Raw genomic sequence first — 19455 nt, forward strand, 5'->3', positions numbered from 1 at the left:
CACCGTCACAGATGGTAAATAACTTTCCTACTAAACACTATACTCTATATTGATAGCAATGTTTTGAACGTTGAAATGGAGAAATTGGAATGCATTACCTTCAATTCGAGGGGATTTAATTCTTACGAAAAAAGAAACATTTTATATCAATGGTTAAATGACTGTAATATCGATATAGTAATGTTACAAGAAACTCATTTTTGTAAGGAAAATCTATTCAAATATAATTCGAGATGGCATGGTACTTCTCTACATAGCTTTACAGATTCAATTCTTTTTCATAAAAAACTTAAAGTTGAGGTAATGTTCATAGATCACAAGACCGTAGAAAAATCTTGGTGAAAATTAGAATTAACGATATAATTTATGCTCTTATAAATATTTGAACTAGAAATAGCTAACATTCTTGCCAAAAAATCACCTAAAGTACAAAACAGTAGACTTTCAGATCATTTGGCAATAAGATTTGATTTTACGCTTATAGGAGAAAAGAGAGTTAAAGGGTATTTGAAACAAATCCATCCCTATCAACTGATGCAAATTATGTAACACAACTTGAACAATTGAAATGTGAACATTTGGAAGAAATAAATAACATTTTCGATGATCAATTAAAGTGTGAAAAAATTAAAACGATAGTTAAAACAAAGCAATTTTCGCAACCGTCTTGAAACAAAACAACGTATTCTGCTGATGGAAGGAGAAATTGAAAACATAGAACAATACATTTAAATCTAATTGATATGAACAAAAAATACAATTATAGCCAGAGAGAGAGAGAGAGAGAGAGAGAGAGAGAGAGAGAGAGAGAGAGATGATATATGCAAGAATTTTGCAAAAAAATGCATTTGTACGATCAAAGTCAAATTGGATCGTAAAAGGCGAAAAAATACACCCAATTTCTTAAGATTAGAACAACAAACATAACAATCAAAAGTAATACTCGAAATAAAAACAGGAACTAATGAAATAGTTAATAAAACTGGCGATATAATGAATAAATTGTGTGAATTCTACGAAGCGCTATATGCAAGTAATAATATATATATTGAAAATCTTATCCATATGTACTTAAACAATGTGAAATGCACAGAGCTATCGAGTTAAGAAAGACAACACTGTGATGAATTCCCAACGCTTACTGAATGTGAACAAGTTATAAAAAATAAAAGATTGATTACTACAAATTTGCAACAGAGAGATTTTAAAGCCTCTGATGAGATTTGAACCCGTGTCTCTGGCACAGAATTCCAGCACTCTACCAATCGAGCTAAATGGTTAACCCACTAGCCAGAGCTAGTAGGAATGCCATATCACTCACACTACCACAATTTACTTAAACAAAGTTTTGAAAACAACGAAATGTCTTTTACACAGAAATCCAATTAACGTGACTAACTCCTATTATAAGATACTCGCCCTTATCTTCGCAAAAAGCTTACAACAAGTCATTGATCAACTCATAAGTAAAGATCAAACGGCATACATCAAAGGCAGATTTATTGGCAGAAATGCACGGCTTCTGTAAGATATACAGAGGGTATTCTTTATAGACTTTCAAAAAGATTGGAACTTTCTGTTTAAGGTATTAGAAAAATTTGATTTTGGTCCTCAGTTTTTTAAATTGATAACAATTTTAAATGAAAATCCAGTCTTTCGAATAAGAAATAATTGTTGGATCTTTAAAACATACTTCATGAAAAGGGGAATCAAACAAGGATGCCTAGTTTCAGCAATAATTTTTCATTTTATGGTCGAAATAATGTCACTAAAAATGAAGTCCGCTGAAAATATAAGAGGTTTCACAAACGACACTCTGAGCACCGAAATAAAACTTCTACAGCATGCAGATGATGTGTCATTGCCATTATTAGATATAAAGTATATGCAAAACCCGATAGACTTAATAACTTTATTCGAGCTTCAGGTATGCGATTCAACATGAAGAAAACAAAAGGAATTTTACTTGAACTCCTTAAAAATAGATATGAAACTATCTGCGATGTTAAAATTACAAATGACCCTGTCCTATGTCTTGGAATATATATTGGTCATATTATTGAAAGAAATGTTATGAGAAAAACTGGAATGATAACGTTAAAAAAATTGGGGGGGGGTTAACATGTGAAAAAATAGAAAATTTACCGTACTCTCTTTGGGAAAGGTACTATTATAAATACATTAGCACTTACACAATTATATTATAGTGCCACGATTCTGAATACTTTGAAGACTATTCAAAAATGTTTGTTTGTTTTTTTAATTTTCTTTGGGGGAAACGCGATAGAATTAAACGAAATACAGTAATTGGGAATATTGTTGATGGTGGAGTCGGAATTGTCGATGTGGAAAGTAAATTCAAATCGTTAAAATCTATGTGAATAAAGCGCTTATTCAAAAATATATACTACAATAAAAACCTTTTTCGAATCATGTTTACATGTAAGTAAAACAAAAATCAAAAGATTTAATTTATTTGTTGAAAACTATCAATACGAATATCTGTGATGAAAGGTGAAGATAACGAACAGTGATCAATCTCATAATTTCTATAATGTAAAACTTGTACGGTACCAATTTTGATGCACCAGATGCGCATTTCGACATATAATGTCTCTTAAGTGATGCTCAACCGAAATGTTTGAAAACCGAAATAACAATGAAGTTTTAGAGCTATTATAGGGAAAAACAGTGTGCCAAAAAGTGGAGTTAAATTCGTTTAAGGATAAGAGCTATGCGTGAGGGAGATAATCCTTAATTTTGAAATGAATTTCTAAATTTTATCACTGCAATTAAATATGCATCCGTATTTTCAAGCTAGTAACGAAGTACTTAGCTACTGGGCTGTTGAGGCCCTCGGGGACTAACAGTCCACCAGCAGAGGCCTCGACCCAGGGGTCGTAATTTAAAACTTGTACGGTACCAATTTTGATGCACCAGATGCGCATTTCGACAAATAATGTCTCTTCAGTGATGCTCAACCGAAATGTTTGAAATCCGAAATAACAATGAAGTTTTAGAGCTATTATAGGGAAAAACAGTGTGCCAAAAAAGTGGAGTCAAATTCGTTTACGGATAAGAGCTACGCGTGAGGGAGAGCAATACAAAATAGATAGTTGGGTAAACACGGACCCCTGGACACACGAGAGGTAGGATCAGGTGTCTAGGAGGAGTAAGCATCCCCTGTCGACCGGTCACACCCGCCGTGAGCCGTATATCTTGATCAGGTAAACGGAAATATCCGTAGTAAAAATCAGTGTGTATCTTAAAAATGCTTTTAAAAAACTACCAACCTTTTACAGTGAAGTTTTATGTGCGTTTAACGAATGCAAACTTAAAGAAAAAAAATATATACATCAGCAGACAAGGCTCTATCACAACCTAGAAATGTATCTGTTTAAATGAAAATTTCCAAATAAAAAAGCATTCATCATTTTACACTTATTGGGCAAAAGGAGGGATTATATACATAAAGGATATATTTGAGCAAGAGGGAAACTTTCATGACATAGAATATTTCTCTAATATAATACAATACAAATCTAACTGAATTAACTTAAAAAAACTTTAAAACAAGTAGAAGAGATGCAAGACCCCAATAAAAACAAGTTTATTAATATAAAGAATGATGACACATTCTTGTTGAGCAACAAAAAATAAGAACCTTTAAATGAACTTAGTTGTAAAATGTTAAATAAGATTTTCATTTATAAAAAAAAAAATTGAGAAAACTTTGACAAAACTTCTTAATGTGAACTTCAAAGAACACGGAAAATCAATTTATACATAAAAACAATAAAATACAGAGATAAACAACTTGCTGAATTCAATTTCAAATTTCTACATAATTTTAATGAACAATAATATATCCGTGAGTATCTGGAATAAAAACATTTCAAATTTATGCAATAACTGTAAATTGACGGAAGATATAAAACACTTGATATTTGATTGTAAAAATGTTAAACAAATATGGGTAGTCGCGCGAAATGTGTGCCATTTAAACATTCAGTGGAAACACATTGGTTATTTTTTGTCGAAAACCAAAACACACACTTCTCAATCTTTTCTTATCTAATATTGCTTTCCTTGTAAACAAAATTCAAATGAAATTAAGATTTGAACAGAGACCAGAAACAGACATAGAGATTAAAATTTACGTGAAAAATAATCTTTTATGTTACTACAAAATATATTAGTACGAAATTTATAAGAAATTAGATTAAATGTGAAGCTGTTTTATGAATTGTCAATGTGGTTATACATGCTTTTCCTCAACTACAAGGAGGAGACTTGTCCTTCTGTAGTACTGCCATGGGGGCAGGGAATGGACTGTATTCTACTTGAGGCGTTACCCCCTAATGGCAGCATTCATAAATATATGTGTATATCTATCTTTTCTTCTTTATATATGTTTTGCCTATTGATACATAACGTATATGTTGTTTATTAATATAACATTTTCTTTGAAACACAAAAACAAAACAAAAACTTGAAAACTGGTTTCAAACTCGTCACGTTTACGAATTTTTGTTTTCGGTCATGTAATCTATAATATGCGTGATAGTTAGAATTCTTCATGAGACAGATAATAAGTGGAATATAATATATCAGATGAAATGTCAGAACAACGAACTGCATTTATTGTACGTACATGTGTATTCTTTCATTTTATTGCTGTTGTGTGCTAATAAAATATTGTGAAATTAAAAACAACAAGTGTTCAACATTACGTCTACGCACACAATCCTCGTGAATATATATATATATATATATATATATATATATATATATATGATTTTTTCTTCTCTTCATCCAAGGCATTGAGAAGTTCTAGGTAGTTTTTTTCTTTCCGTCATATTTAGTTGGCTATCATATACAACTCTCATTATATTATTTATGAATTATATCTTGATTTGACCTTTTGTAATCAAGGAGGGGCTGGGCTAAGATAGGTCTATCTTGCTGTCCAGTAGCATTCAATATTGAATAAAATGTTGTTTGAATTAAAATAGCCGGTGAAAACTTAAATTAATAACGTATACAATCAAATTATCATAACTGTAATTAAACTGGTATTAATAGTTGATCATTGTTTGATGGTACAAATACTATTATGCTGTAATGATAATACTTCAACAACTGTTTGTCTTGATCAATCTTTGAATAGATATATCACCGATGAAACATTTAGGCACGCAGAATTTGACCTTACATTTTGACACTAAATTTATTTTATGTTTCCTCATGCTGCACAAACTCACCGCAGCTCCGTTTTTGCTGAGTTTAGATCAATAACATCAACACCACTGTAGAGATGAAGTATGTAATTTATTCAAATGACGCAAATAAGGAAAAATATATACATAATATAATAAGGGGATCAGACCAAAAACTATTCACACAATACATAATGACATATCAATCTGCTGATCCCCTAAATTTACGGAAGAACAATATATGCAAAAATTATAAAATTGATTAGGTCTACAGCAAAAAGATGGCACATCAAAAATACAAAGGCCATAACATATCTTAAAACATATCTTAAAACATATCAATGCAAGTAAGGTAGGAAAAGATGGGGTGGTGGTGGGTGTGCCAAATTTTTTGATGCTATCAATAGCTTCGATGAAGCGAGAATGACCCAAGGCTGACTGGTCAGTTACCGACAGCATCAGAACACGTGACAACGATAATAAATTTTGATTAGCTGTTATCAGACAAAGGGGTAAGATTTGGCCATGGAAAATTTCGGAATTGCGTAACAAGTCTGCCGCAACTGCAGAACTGGGAAAATTACATAATATGGCACCTGACACCTGCAAGGCCTGGGAGAAGACCAGTAACATTACATATCAAGAAAAATCAAAGCCACAGAGTTACAAACAATACAAAAAGTATATTAACTACTAACATTTACATGCAAAAAAAAACAGCATTCAACACATAAATGCAATTATTTACGTAATTGTTGTTTTATGTTTCCTCATGCTGCACAAACTCACCGCAGCTCCGTTTTTGCTGAGTTTAGATCAATAACATCAACACCACTGTAGAGATGAAGTATGTAATTTATTCAAATGACGCAAATAAGGAAAAATATATACATAATATAATAAGGGGATCAGACCAAAAACTATTCACACAATACATAATGACATATCAATCTGCTGATCCCCTAAATTTACGGAAGAACAATATATGCAAAAATTATAAAATTGATTAGCTCTACAGCAAAAAGATGGCACATCAAAAATACAAAGGCCACCAAATGTGAGCGGCCAAACAGAATTTGGCACTCACATTGTCCCATCCAAGGTGAGGTTGTGCACAGAATATTCAATACTTCTCTGGTTTATGTTATATGAATAAAGAAAATAAACTGAATAACTGTTCACCATATTTAACTGTACCAGCAGTTAAACACTGACCTGGCAATCTGCTTAGCGTTCATAACTGTATACTGTAAATATATGACTATGATATACATCTAGAAATTATCCGGTAGATGGAACCAGCAGGCAGTCATTATCTTTAATGATCTAACCACAATGACTTGACAAGTAAAATGTATCTAGCTTGTCTTAACAAAAATCAAAAGACTACAGAAATAAACAAAAAACCAACTAAACTATGGCAACAATAAAGCAGTTAAAACACTGACCTGTATTGCACAATTTGTTACAAATATATACATACTATAAACAAGCATATACTGAGAGCAAGAGAGACACCCTTTTTTAACTACCTGTGCCAATCTTAAATGTAATTTAAGCAGTAGTTAAACACTGACCTGCATCCTAAATCAATAGCAGCAGTTAAACACTGACCTGCATCCTAATCAATAGCAGCAGTTAAACACTGACCTGCATCCTAATCAATAGCAGCAGTTAAACACTGACCTGCATCCTAAATCTATAGCAGCAGTTAAACACTGACCTGCAGCGGATTAGGATGAAATAGGAAAGGGAAGGGGGGGGGGGTATATATTCCTTATTACAACTGGAAAGACTTAATCCTAATATATCTATGCAAAACATTTGAGTTCCATCTGCCTAAATGTTGAATGAAACTCTCTGAATAGCCTAATTGTGCTGCATGTGTTGCTGCACCTATTCGAAAAATGTGTCCTTTATATCGTTTTGGATCAAGACCTGCAAAAGCAATTGCTTTTGAAAGTTCATTACTGACATAAGAATAAGTGACTGGGGTGCCATTGATGAACTGGAAAAGGGGGCCTGAAGCATGGGGAAATATTGCTTTATACCTATGAAGATAATGCACTGGACAAAACTGAGAATTAGGACTGGCTTGAATAGATATAGTGATGGGTTCATTTTTCTTTTGTGATTTATGATGTCTGAGAACAATTTGAAGAGTTGAAGGATTGCACTCATCTCCAGAGAAAGTAATGTCCTGTACCTGAACTACTTTATCCTTATCAGCTAGGGTTTTTGAGATAACTTCCCCTAAGCGTAAAAAGGCATTAAAACATAAAAGAAAAAGAGCTTGCAAAAGGACCCGATTTAACGCTTGTGGAACACTAAAGACTATTGCAGCCAAGATTTTGTGCATTATGTTTTTTGTTATTGGTAGTCTCGCATCCTGAGAGGGTAGTAGCTTGTGACAACCTTTCAGTAATTTGCGAACAATAAAAGTTTGAGTTGGATCAGGCATATTTACAGTTTTGTGTACATAACTTCATGCTGGTATATGCGAAGCAATGCTACTAGAACTGTACTGTTTTTCAAACAGAAACCCAATAAAGTTACAAATGTCTATGGTAAGTAATGGTAGAGACACTGGATCATTTCTGTAAGTGAGGAAAAGTTGCCAAGAATTTCTATATGAAGAGCGTGCAGAGGGGGATAGAGCTGCCACCAGGATCGAACGAGTGGTTGAGGTCAAAGCTGTAATAGCTGTGGAGGAATGACCGTTGCTTGTTGTTCTAAGAATGGCGCTACCTCCCTCGCATTCTGAAATTACAAGCGAGACAACCTGTCAGCCACCACATTGTATTTGCCCGGAATATGCTTAGCCTTAAAAAAGATATTATTTGATAGACACACCAATACCAAACGACGAAGAAGATGCATAAGATGTTTTTCTTTACTGGATTGTTTATTTATCACCTCCACCACTGCCATATTGTCTGACATAAAAAGAATTTTCCTATTTGCCATTTCTGTTCCCCAGATTTCAAGAGCTAATACAATGGGAACTACTAACATTTACATGCAAAAAAAAAACAGCATTCAACACATAAATGCAATTATTTACATAATTGTTGTTTGTTTCCAAAAATCCAGTATTGGAGATGTCGTATACCTGTTCATTTTCTGAAAACACTGCACGTGGTGAGACAACTTATCTATTCGTGAACTATTGATTTCATATCCTATAAATAGAACTGGAAATATTGGATGTTCAAAAATAGTTTTCAAATCCAATATATATACAAACGGTAGTAGATATACTGCACATGTAATCCCTTGTTTTAACAAAATGCCTCAAACGGAGTTAGCTCCGTCAGAAATACACTACAGTCAGTCTACAATTTTATGTAATTTCAAGGAGAAATCGAAACATACAGATAAAAGCATTGGAGAGACTGTTGACAACATATTATTAAAACGATGTCGGATAGAGGACATTCCCAAAATCAGTGTGGTCAAGAAGAAAGGAGTTTGGGTATAAGCAGACAACAGGCGACTGTGGATTTTTAAAACATTAGAATCTTTAGGAAAATGTGACAAAATAACAGTGAAAGTGACAAAGTACATAAGTCCCAAGAAAAGTGTGGTCAGGAAAAATGTTAAAATACGAGGAGACCCAGGAGGCTGCGTCTACCGGATATTGAAAGTATGCAACAAATTTCTTTTAGCTATGGTGTATATTCCTTACCTGCTTGTGACATATCCCTCAATATTTACATACAATATACACCTGAAAGATTAATAAGACCCCATGATAATATATGAATATTGATACTATACAGATAGGACGATTTGATCTAGCAGGACAATGTTTATATCAACATTAATCATAAAAGGAAAATCATATTCATGCTTTGTACAAATAATAGAAATTTAAAGATTATATAGCTTAGAATAGTGTATGTTACTGTATAAGAAACACTATTAACATATATTTTGTGTGATTAGAACGAAATCTGCGTACCCCCCCCCCCCCCAATGAATAAAGATAGAATTAAATTAAATTAAAAAAAGCAATTAAAAAGCCAAACATTTTTATCAACTTATGTTAATCGAAGGATTACATCATTTGTCCACGTGAGTAAGTGTTTTACACTCCAAGTGTAAGGCTATCATTGTTTACAGGATATGCAACAGCTCTCCGAAGATTCATTATTTTTGGCACTCTCAAGGATGGCTTTAGATTACGAATGAACAGGACCGATAGTGAGTACATATCTAAAGATATAGATGAAATATAGATCTAACACAGATCTGTAGTAGGTTTTAGATAAAATGTTAGATCAACATAAAGTCTGCAATACATGAAAGAGAAATATCAATTCAACACAAATTTGCATCATATCAAGTCACCCTAGATCTACATTAAATTATAGACAAGCAGAAATGTAATTGCATCTCCTGTACATATTACGTCAATCTAAATATTCAGTATCTTATAGATGAAATATTAAGTCAAGATAAATCTGAAGTCAACAGTAATTATAGATAAAGTATCATGCATAATAAGAAGAAAGTAAAAGTATTCCACTGCCTTACACATCTTTATCTCTGAATATTGCAGGAACGAGGTCACTGGGCAGCTAGGAGGAAAATCTACACTCAGAAAAGAATTGTTTTTAGCATCTGATGGGTTTATTGTTTTTATTTTGATATATGTTTGTGATTATTGATTTATGTTTGACATGTAAATAAAGAATTAGGATAACTTTTGTAGCGTGTGAGTTTCAATTTAATTTTACCGAGTTATCTCTCTTATGAGAAGGAAAATGTTCTTTTGATCAAATATATTTACTTAATACATTTTATTTATGCTTCTGAGGTAGGAGATATGCCTATGAAATAGAGGTGATATTTGATTTACAAAATTAGCATTGTCCTCAATAGAATTTTCCTTATTTTGTGTTCCAAGCAAAATTTATCTCTTTCTGAGTTTGATATAAATCCAATAAATTCGATTGGTTGCTTAATTATATATTGTTTTACGCCCCTCTCGAGAATCTTTCACTGATATGGAGACGTCAAAATTGCCGGTGAAGGGCTTTAAAATTTAGACCATCGCTCGGCACTTGTGGGCTTTGATCAGAGAAGGACCTTTATGGTCTCATCCGAAAGACCGTCCCAATAAGTCGCCTCTTACGACAAGAAAGGGGTACTGAGGATCTATTCTAAACCCGGAACCACACGGGAATAAATTCGAAAATTAATATCAAATTAATCAAGCTAAACAGTGGCAAAAATATTTTCATTAACAATCTTGATTATCAGAATTTTATGCCAGTGTTTAATTAGAGGAAATCTAAACAAGATGTATTGTTGAATGTATATTTGGATTCGATTTCATGAGATGGAATGCATAAATGGCTAATTTTCTTGATAAAAACCTAAATATTCCGATACATGTTTTAGCTATGGAGTAAAATGTACAATAAATATTGTCATGATATAAACAGATTTGCCGTCTTTAACCCGAAAGCAATATGTTATAACACAGTGAGTGGTTATGAAATCGTCTATATGAAAATGGTGAAGATAACGAACAGTGATCAATCTGATAATCCTATAAAGAATACAAACTCAAGAACACGGCAAACACGGAGATCTAGAAACACCAGACATAGAAAGCTTAAGCATGCGCGCAATCACTGTTGATCGGCCACACCCACCGTGCGAGTCCTTTATGTTGATCACGTAAACGGAGTAATCCTTAGTTAAAATCAGTATACAAAGAATGGCTTAACAATTGGTATGAAACACGTTAAACAACCTTTCACTTCACGACAAGTAGTATTTGCAAATAAAATCGTTATAAGAGTGATAGAATTTGTGAAATGCTGCATGACTTTAAACTGATTGTTGAATTCCATGTAACATCAATTTATTTGTCAGTAGCCTGTTTGTTAAATAAAGCATGTATTAACCAAACCACAAAAATACATAACAATGCACAAAACCTTAATTTAATACGAAAATACCGATTTTGGTAAATTGAATACCTTAATCAACAGAACATGGGATAGAGCTACACGATCAAAACTTTGTGTGCATGATAGGAACTCATTTCTACTTAGACCACTCACAAAAGCAAATGAAATTTTAAAGTAACTGTGTCTGCCGTGTCCCCCTCAATGGGTAACAGTGAAATTGAAAATATGTTAAGAAAGCTAGGTGCCAACCTCAAGAACAAAGTTAAATTTGATAGGATCAGTAACCCTTACACACTTGAGATGGCGTCACGTCCTCAGTGGAAACAGAATAGTATACATAGAACCGCTACCCGAAAATACATTCCTTCCTCGGAGAAGCTATTGCTTGGGTCGCCAGTGTAATATCTATCAATACGGACAGCCCAAGACTACACTAGTAAAGAAATGTCGAATTTGCTGGAGTAACCAACTTTTCACACATGAGTGCAAGGAGGGGCCTAAATGTAAGATCTGTCTTCAAGCTGGACACAAGCCAGGGGATGAAGGTTGCCCAAAATACAAAAATCAACTTTCTTCTTCCATTATAACGTTCAAAGGCGAAGACAATATTCTGTCTAACTTCTTTCCCTGTTCATTAAATGCTTTTGGAGAACAGTTCCAATGGCTCCAATGGTCTAATGCCCTACAATAGGGAGACTTGCTGGCCGCAGAAAAAATTAAGAGAAGCCAGATCAGCGTTGGAAGCCAAACGTATTGGCAACCACATTGTTCCTTCTGCCGCATGGTTATCCTACAGAAAAAACTATGAAGGATACAATCCGATACAACGTTGATCAAGTTGAAGAATTCCGTCAAACTCTTACAACAGCTAAAATAAACTACTACTTTTGTGGAAGTTACTTATGATGACTTCTGGGGCGATGACCTCAACCTTACGCAAAGACTGCACACGAAATCCAATGCGTGGGCTGGCAAGAACATGCCGACCTAAGGAAAAACAACAAGCCGACATACAAACAACGATCTGGATCAACGCTAGCGCCTTCATCCAACACGAGTCAAAAGGATATTGGTGTGATGCTGCAGGCGGCTAAGGAGAAATTGAAAAAATGAAATCAATAGATTCAAAATTTAATAGAAAAAGGCGACAAAATACACCTTATTTCTTAAGATTAGAACGACAAACATAACAATCAAAAGTAATACTCGAAATAAAAACAGGAACTAATGAAATAGTTAATAAAACTGGCGATATAATGAATAAATTGTGTGAATTCTACGAAGCGCTATATGCAAGTAATAATATATATATTGAAAATCTTATCCATATGTACTTAAACGAAGTGAAATGCATACAGCTATCGAGTTAAGAAAGACAACACTGTGATGAATTCCCAACGCTTACTGAATGTGAACACGCTATAAAAAATAAAAGATTGATTACTACAAATTTGCAACAGAGAGATTTTAAAGCCTCTGATGAGATTTGAACCCGTGTCTCTGGCACAGAATTCCAGCACTCTACCAATCGAGCTAAATGGTTAATCCACTAGCCAGAGCTAGTAGGAATGCCATATCACTCACACTACCACATTGTTCCCCTCCTTTTTAAGAGTCGTCCCTGACTCTTCCGGAGTGCCAACACCTGTGAGGCGAAGTACTGAGTTGCAATCTCTCTCACCCGCCAGAGATATCCCAGGTCCCAACGTGGGCGTCATATGTAACAGAGACATGCCTCTGATGGAATTTGAACCTGGGTCTCTGGCAAACAAGTCCAGCACTCACCAATCGAGCTAAAGGGTTAACCCACTAGCCAGAGCTAGTAGGAATGCCATATCACTCACACTACCACAATTTACTTAAGCAAAGTTTTGAAAACAACGAAATGTCTTTTGCACAAAAATCCAATTAGCGTGACTAACTATTATAAGATACTCGCCTTTTTCTTCGCAAAAAGCTTACAACAAGTCATTGATAAATTCATAAGTAAAGATCAAACGGCATACATCAAAGGTAGATTTATTGGTACAAATGCACGGCTTCTGATAGATATATTTGAATATTGTGAATCAAATAATGAAGAAGATATTCTTTATAGACTTTCAAAAAGATTTTGACTCTATAGATTGGAACTTTCTGTTTAAGGTATTCGAAAAAATTTTATTTTGGTCCTCAGTTTTTAAAATTATAACATTCCTAAATGAAAATCCAGTCTTTCGAATAAGAAATAATTGTTGGATTTCTAAAACATACTTGATGAAAAGGGGAATCAAACAAAGATGTCCAGTTTCAGCAATAATGTTTCTTTTTGTTGTCGAAATAATGTCATTAAAATGAAGACCGCTGAAAATATAAAAGGTTTCACAAACAGAGAAATAAAACTTCTCAGCATGCAGATGATGCGTCATTGCCATTATTAGATATAAAGTCTATGCAAAACCCGATAGACTTAATAACTTTAGTCGAACTCCAGGTATGTAATTAAACATGAAGAAAACAAAAGGGATTTTACTTGAACTCCTTATAAATAGATATGAAACTATCTGCGATGTTAAAATTACAAATGACCCTGTCCGATGTTTTGGGATATATATTGGTCATATTATTGAACGAATGTTATGAGCAAAACTGGAGTGATAAGGTTAAGTAATTGGGGGGGGGGGGGTTGACATGTGAAAAAATAGAAAACTTACCGTACTACAAATACCTTAGCACTTACACAACTATATTATAGTACCACGATTCTGAATACATTGAGGATTATTCAAAAATTGGTTGTTTTTTTTTTAATTTTCTTTGGGGAAAACGCGACAGAATTAAACGAAATACAGTAATTGGGAATATTGTTGATGGTGGAGTCGGGATTGTCGATGTGGAAAGTCAATTCAAATCGTTAAAAGCTATGTGAATAAAGCGCATATCCAAAAATATATACTACAATGAAAACCTTTTTCAAATCATGTATAAGTAAAAAATCAAAAGATTTAATCTATTTGTTGAAAACTATCAATACGAATATCTGTGATGCAAGGTGAAGATAACGAACAGTGATCAATCTCATAACTTCTATAAGCAATACAAAATAGATAGTTGGGAAAACACGGACCCCTGGACACACCAGAGGTGGGATTGGGTGCCTAGGAGGAGTAATCACCCCCTGTCGATCACACCCGCTGTGAGCCGTATCTCTTGATCAGGTAAACAGAAATATCCGTAGTAAAAATCAGTGTGGATCTTAAAAATACTTTTTTTAAAAATACCAACCTTTTACAGTGAAGTTTTGTGTGCGTTTAATGAATGCAAACTTAAAGAAAAAAATATATGCATCAGTAGACGAGGCTCTATCACAACCTAGACATGTATCTGGCTAAATGAAAATTTCCAAATAAAAAAGCATTCATCATTTTACACTCATCGTGCAAAAGGAGGGGATATATACGTAAAGGATATATATGAGCAAGAGGGAAACTTTCATGACATAGAATATGTTTCTAATACAATACACTACAAATCTAACTGATTTTGCGAGCATAATTTGCTTACACAAACTTTAAAACAAGTAGAAGAGATGCAAGACAGAAATAAAAATAAGTTTATTAGTATAATGATGACACATTCTTATTGAGCAAGAAAAAAATAAGTACTTTTAGACGAATTTAGTTGTAAAATGTTGAATAAGATTTTCATTAACAAAAAATTCATTAAACCGTATTTTGAGAAAACGCTGACAAAATTTCTTAATGTGAACTTCAAAGAACACAGAAAATCAATTTATACATAAAAACAATAAAATGCAGAGATAAACAACTTGCTGAATTCAATTTCAAACTTCTACATAATCTATTGAACAATAATAAATCCGTGAGTATCTGAAACAAAAACGTTTCAAATTCATGCAATAGCTGTAAATTGACGGAGGATATAAAACACTTGATATTTGATTGTAAAAATGTTAAATAAATATGGGAAGTCGCGCGAAATGTATGCCATTTAAACATTTAGTGGAAACACATTGTTATTTATTTTTTGTCGAAAACCGAAACACAGCTTCTCAATCTTTGTTATCTAATATTGCTTTCCTTGTAAACAAAATTAAAATGAAATTAAGATTTGAAAAGAGACCAGAGACAGACAAGGAGATTAAAATTTACGTGAAAAACAATCTTTTATATTACTACAAAATATATTACTACGAAATTTATAAGAAATTAGAAACTAGATTAAATGTGAAGCTGTTTTATGAACTGTCAATGTGGTTATACATGTTTTTCCCCAACTAAAAGGAGAGGACCTGTCCTCTTGTAGTACTGACATGGGGTAAGGAATGGAATGTATTCTACGTGAGGTGTTACCCCCTAATGCACATGGCAGCATTCAGAAATACACGTGTATATCTATCTTTTCTTCTTTATATATGTTTTGCCTATTGATACATAACATATATGCTGTTCATTAACATGACATTTTCTTTGAAACAAAAACAAAACAAAAACTTGAAAACTGGTTTCAAACTCGTCACGTTTACGAATTTTTGTTTTCGGTCATGTAATCTATAAAATGCGTGATAGTTAGAATTCTTCATGAGACAGAAAAAAAGTGGAATATAATATATCAGATGAAATGTCAGAACAACGAACTGCATTTATTGTACGTACATGTGTATTCTTTCATTTTATTGCTGTTGTGTGCATATATATATATATATATTGTTTATCTCTATATATATATATATATATGAATTTTTCTTCTCTTCATCCAAGGCATTGAGAAGTTCTAGGTAGTTTTTTTTCTTTCCGTCATATTTAGTTGGCTATCATATACAACTCTCATTATATTATTTATGAATTGATTTGATCTTTTGTAATCAAGGAGGGGCTGGGCCAAGATAGGACTATCTTGCTGTCCAGTAGCATTAAATATTGAATAAAATGTTGTTTCAATTAAAATAGCGGGTGAAAACTTAAATTAATAACGTATACAATCAAATTATTATAACTGTAATTAAACTGGTATTAATAGTTGATCATTGTTTGATGGTACAAATACTACTATGGTGTAATGATAATACTTCAAAAACTGTTTGTCTTGATCAATCTTTGAATAGATATATCACCGATGAAACATTTAGGCACGCAGAATTTGACATTACATTTTGACACTAAATTTATTTGTTTCCAAAAATCCAGTATTGAATATGTCGTATACCTGTTCATTTTCTGAAAACACTGCACGTAGTGAGACAACTTATCTATTCGTGAACTATTGTTTTCATATCCTATAAATAGAACTGGAAATATTGGATGTTCAAAAATAGTTTTCAAATCCAATATATAAACAAACGCTAGTAGATATACTATACATGTAATCCCTTGTTTTAACAAAATGCCTCAAATGGAGTTAGCCCCGTCAGAAATACACTACAGTCAGTCTTCAATTTCATGCAGTTTCAGTGAGAAAGCCGAGCATACAGATACATGCAAGTTCATTGGAGAGACTGTTGACAACATATTATTAAAACGATGCTGTATAGAGGACATTCCCAAAATCAGCGTGATCAAGAAGAAAGGAGTTTGGGTATCAGCAGACAACAGGCGACTGTGGATTTTAAAAACATTAGAATCTTTAGGAAAATGTGACAAAATAACAGTGAAAGTGACAAAGTACATAAGTCCCAAGAAAAGTGTGGTCAGGAAAAATGTTACCGTACGAGGAGACCCAGGAGGCTGCGTCTACCGGATATTGAAAGTATGCAACAAATTTCTTTTAGCTATGGTGTATATTCCTTACCTGCTTGTGACATATCTCTCAATATTTACACAAAATATACACCTGAAAGATTAATAAGACCCCATGATAATATATGAATATAGATACTAAACAGATAGGACGATTTGATCTAGCAGGACAATATTTATATCAACATTAATCATAAAAGGAAAATCATATTCATGTTTTGTACAAATAATAAAAATTTCAAAATTGTATAGCTTAAAGTGTACGTTATATATAATGATTTTGTATGAGTAAAACGAAATCGGCGTGAAACCCAAAACAAAAAATAAAATTAATAATGAATATTTAAAAAAAAAACACCACACAATGGAGAAAGTACAAGAGCCACGAATATCATGTTCTGACTAAGGGCCATGTGTGGCTATTCGTGGCTCTGGTTCTTTCTTAGTTTTAACAATGTGCTTTGTTGGACAGAAGTGTTTATCAACTTATTCTAATGAAATGATAACACCATTTGTCCACAGGATTAAGTGTTGGACACTTGCTGCAGGAAGTTCAAGTATAAGGCTATCATTGTTTACCTGAAGGGTATACAACACTTCTCCGAATATTCGTTACGTCTGGTACTCTCACGGAAGCAAAATCATATTTGTGCTTTGTGCAAATAATAGAATTTTAAAGATCATATGGCTTAGAATAGTGTATGTTACAGCATAGGAAACACTTCTAACATATATTGTGTGTGATTAGAACAAAAGCGGCGTAACACCCACCCACCCCAATGAATAAAGATAAAATTAAATTAAATTAGATTTTTAAAAAAACAATTAAAAGGCCAAACATTTTGATCAACTAATATTAATCGAATGATAAACTCATTTGTCCACGTGATTAAGTGTTGGAAACTCCAAGTTTACGGCTATCATTATTTACAGGATAGGCAGCAGCTCTCCGAAGATTCATTAAGTCTGGCACTCTCAAGGATGGCTTTAGATTACGAATGAACAGGACCGATAGTGAGTACATATCTAAAGATATAGATGAAATATAGATCTAACACAGATCTGTAGTAGGTTTTAGATAAAATGTTAGATCAACATAAAGTCTGCAATACATGAAAGAGAAATATCAATTCAACACAAATTTGCAGCATATCAAGTCAACCTAGATCTACAATACATTATAGACAAACATAAATACAATAGCGTCTCCTGTACATATTACGTCAATATGGATTTTCAGTATCTCATAGATTAAATATTAAGTCAAGATAGATCTGAAGTCAACAGTATTTAAAGATAAAGTATCGTGTATAATGAGAACAAAGTAAAGGTATTCCACTGCCTTACACATCTTTATCTCTGAATATTGCAGGATCGAGGTCACTGGGCAGCTAGGAGGAAAATCTATACTCAGAAAAGATTTTTTTTAGCATTTGATGGGTTTATTGTTTTTATTTTTATATGTGTTTGTGATTATTGATTTCTGTTTGACATGTAAATAAAGAATTAGGATAACTGTTGTAGAGTGTGAGTTTCAATTTAATTTCACCGAGTTATCTCTCTTATGAGAAGGAAAATGTTCTTTTGATCAAATATATTTACTTATTACATATCATGTATGCCTCTGAGCTAAGATATATGCCTATGGAATAGAGGTGAAGTTTGATTTACAAACTTAGCAATTTCCCCTATAAAATAGAATGGATTTTGTTTTCCTTATTTTGTGTTCCAAGCAATTTATTGGCTTTCTGAGTTTGATATAAATCCAATAAATTCGATTGATTGATTAATTAGATATTGTTTAACGTCCCTTTCGAGAATATTTCACTTATATGGAGACGTCACCACTGCCGGTAAGGGGCTGTAAAGTTTAAGCCTATGCTCGGCGCTTATGGCCTTTGAGCAGGGAGGGATCTTTATCGTGCCACACCTGCTGTGACGCGGGACCTCGGTTTTTGCCGTCTAATCCGAAGGACCGCCCCAATTAGTCGCCTCTTACGATATGCAAGAGGTACTGAGGACATATTCTAACCCGGATCCCCGCGGGAATAAATTCGAAAATGAATATTAAATTAATCAAGCTAAACAGTGGTGAAAATATTTTTATTTAAGAATCTTGACAATCAGAATTGTATGTTAATTAGAGGAAATTCAAATAAGATGTATATACAATTGGATTTGGTTTCATGAACTCGATGGAATGCATAAATGGCGAATTTTCTTCAGAAAAACCTAAATATCCCGATACATGTTTCAACTATGGAGTAAAATGTACAATAAATATTGTCATGATATAAACAGATTTGCCGTATTTGACCCGGTAACAACATGTTATAACACAGTGAGTGGTTATAAAATCGTCCATATGAAAATTATGAAGATCAAAATGATAATCCTATATTAAAAGAAAACAAACTCAAGAACACGGACTCCTAGACACCAGACATAGGAAGAGTAAGCAATCACTGTTGACCGGCCACACCCACCGTGTGAGACCTTTATCTTGATCACGTACACGGAGTAATCCTTAGTTAAAATCAGTATACAAAGAATGGCTTCACAATTGGTATGAAA

The 19455-nt window shown here is 33.3% G+C and overlaps 2 long non-coding RNA genes across 3 annotated transcripts; both read left to right on the forward strand.

Annotated features, from left to right (window-relative positions):
• Positions 1-8471: 8471 nt before the first annotated feature.
• LOC125673827 (uncharacterized) lies at positions 8472-9932 on the forward strand. The gene is made up of 3 exons (XR_007369782.2): positions 8472-8865; positions 9345-9425; positions 9784-9932. It is a non-coding gene; the product is annotated as an uncharacterized LOC125673827 (long non-coding RNA).
• A 5741-nt stretch (positions 9933-15673) lies between these two features.
• Positions 15674-18401, forward strand: LOC125673826 (uncharacterized). 2 transcript variants are annotated; one of them, XR_008801743.1, is made up of 4 exons: positions 15674-15793; positions 16591-16891; positions 17815-17895; positions 18254-18401. It is a non-coding gene; the product is annotated as an uncharacterized LOC125673826 (long non-coding RNA). The 2 variants fall into 2 exon arrangements; XR_007369781.2 differs by lacking the exon at positions 15674-15793 and having other exon boundaries at positions 16494-16891.
• The last annotated feature ends 1054 nt before the right edge of the window (positions 18402-19455 follow it).

Source organism: Ostrea edulis, chromosome 3 (assembly GCF_947568905.1).
Source record: "Ostrea edulis chromosome 3, xbOstEdul1.1, whole genome shotgun sequence".
Taxonomy (NCBI): domain Eukaryota; kingdom Metazoa; phylum Mollusca; class Bivalvia; order Ostreida; family Ostreidae; genus Ostrea; species Ostrea edulis.